This window comes from Frankliniella occidentalis, unplaced genomic scaffold, assembly GCF_000697945.3.
Source record: "Frankliniella occidentalis isolate FOCC.00 unplaced genomic scaffold, Focc_3.1 Scaffold158, whole genome shotgun sequence".
Taxonomy (NCBI): domain Eukaryota; kingdom Metazoa; phylum Arthropoda; class Insecta; order Thysanoptera; family Thripidae; genus Frankliniella; species Frankliniella occidentalis.
In genome coordinates, this window is record NW_026267284.1 from 73,307 (window position 1) to 75,934 (window position 2,628).

At 59.1% G+C, this 2,628-nt stretch overlaps 1 protein-coding gene across 1 annotated transcript in view; it reads right to left on the minus strand.

The window, feature by feature from the left end:
* LOC113216005 (G-protein coupled receptor dmsr-1-like) overlaps positions 1–2,628 on the minus strand; it is a 106,157-nt gene that overhangs the window by 18,002 nt on the left and 85,527 nt on the right. The window lies entirely within an intron of this gene.

Sequence of the window (2,628 nt, forward strand, 5' to 3'; positions counted from 1 at the left end):
AGAAGTGCCATGGTTCAACACCACCTGTTGCATTTTCGGCCACGCCAAAAATAGCGTACAGTTATTAAACTAAAGGTCTCTAAAAAAGAAAAGATATCACGAAAAAAGTCGCGTAAATAACATTCGATACAAAACACAAAGGCGACCACATTTCCTTAGCCGTGGGTTCGTTTCGCAGTTTACAAGAAATGTTAACGTTTTTTTAATTCCCAATGATTTTTTTAACTGTACTTTTTTGGAGTAGTCTACAATGCACACTGTACTAGTACCATACGTTATTTAACAAAACATACATTCGACCTCGCATTCAACGCGTGTCCCTTGCTTGCATGCGCGCAAGTCATGCGTCTACAAGTTCTAAGAGACTCCTCCTTCTTCCTCAACTTTATTTCATGCACCGTCGGAAAGGTAGTGACAGAACAACAAACACTGAAATAAAGGGGACGTTGTCTTTGGTACTCCCGTCGGCTGCAGGCTGCTCAGCCGCCCCTCCGCTCTAGAGACGTCTCCACCAGGCCGGTCTTTTGGGAGGCGAAGCGTGATATGGCATACGAGTAATTGGGGGGAGAGGTGTACTTTACGAGGTGAAGTCGGGGCGCACCATAAGAACATGGTCGCTCCTCGAGACTTGAGATGCCACGCTCTTCGTCTATGAAAAGTCGGGGCCTCTCTCAATATTCAAATTAAACGAAAAAGTTTGCGAGGCGTTTCGTTATTTACTCATTCATGGCGATGACCTTGAATACGCTGCAGCAGCCGACCTCTACCACCAGGTCTTTGACGGCAGCCACGAAAAGTCACGTTTTAGAATTAATGTTCAAAAGTGGATCATAAATCTGTCGTCACCTCTCCTCTCGTCGGCTTTTCCTGTTTTGACTCGCACAATGGCGCCTGTTCGTCCCCGAGCCCCTCCAGTGGCCTCAAGGCGACGGCGCCACAGCGTCACATTGGCATGCCCGGCAGCCCTGGCAACAGTGTTGCGTCGGCAGGGCCCGCAAGGCCTCGGGCCCGTCGCGCCGTGTCGCGCCGTCAGGGCGCTGACAAGTGAGGGATGACTCTGGTCATAACACGTGGTGTGGAGGGCGGGGCGGGGCCTGCGGGGGGCGTTGTGGGGACTCCCCCCCCCCACCTCCCCAACAACGAGCTAATGGGCGTGACAGAGACACACGGCGCCCCATCGCCCGCTCGTTAGCGTGGCGCCGCGCCGCGCGGCGACCCGCCCGCACCACCTTGGGCGCGCGGCGACGTCACTCACGCGGCCCTCCTTATGGTCCTTCTGGAGGCGCGCGGGTGGGCGCGCGGGGCCACCCCTCAAAGTCCGACGCACGGTGCGCAGCCCTCCCCCTCCACACTCCCTGGAACATGCCCTCCCTCCCCCCCTCCCCCCCAGTCTCCCAGGGGCCCGCGGGGCTGCTCGCTCTGAATGCCGGGTTAATCACTGCGAGCCGCTCTGAGCGCCGCTGAGCGCCTGGGTGCGGGAGGCCCGCTCACACGCGTGCCCGGCGGGCTTGCCCGTGCCCATCCTGGCGCTGCTCCCAGGCGCTAGGGCTGCTGTTGTATGTGCTGAGCGTACTGAGCGTGCTGAGCGCTGAGCTTGCTGAGCGCCCTGGGGGTAGGCAGCGCGGGCGGCCCTCGCGCACGCGTGCCCGGCGGGCCTGCTCACTCTGGCGGTCCCAGGCGCTAGGGCTGTTGAGTGTGCTGAGCGTGCTGAGCGTGCTGAGCGCTGAGCTTGCTGAGCGCCCTGGGGGTAGGCAGCGCGGGCGGCCCTCTCGCACGCGTGCCCGGCGGGCCTGCCCGCCCACCCCGGCGCTCCCAGGCGCTAGGGCTGTTGAGTGTGATGAGCGTGCTGAGCGTGCTGAGCGTGCTGAGCGTGCTGAGCGTGCTGGGCGTGCTGAGCGCTGAGCTTGCTGAGCGCCCTGGGGGTAGGCAGCGCGGGCGGCCCTCTCGCACGCGTGCCCGGCGGGCCTGACCACCCCGGCGCTCCCAGGCGCTAGGGCTGTTGAGTGTGATGAGCGTGCTGAGCGCCCGGGGGGTAGGCAGCGCGGGCGGCCCGCTCACACCCGTGCCCGGCGGGCCTGCCGACCCCGTCGCTGGCGGGCGCTATGGGCTATGGGCCCGCCGCCGAGGCGCCGCACCTTCACACCACTAAGTGTACACCGGAAGAAACTAACTGACTCCGTTGCTTGAAGCACGCCTTTATCGGAAACTCAAACAGAGGACTCATACACCGCTGTCACCTGTCGCTGTCGACGTATTAGGGCCTTTGCACAGGGGCACGCGAAAACATGACAAAGCAATCAAATTTTTAGTTATACAAATTTTAGCGCTGATTTGTAGACCCCACTGCATTCATTTGCACAAAAAACATGCAATTATGCTCTCTAATTTGCTTAAATCTTGGGTTTAACTTCAAAAACAACGTTTTCTACACAATCATCCAAATACATATGGCGTATGTATCGCACACAGTGGGCGAGAAAGCACAACCGCGACCGACCGCGACGACGCAAGTCCTTGGGGTTGATGCAGCGCTCCGATGCTTCGTAAGAATCCGACTTTATTTCCCCAGACAGACAGCGGAGAGCAGAGAGGATGGCAAGCAAAGTTCTCAAGGGGGCGGGGAAAGGG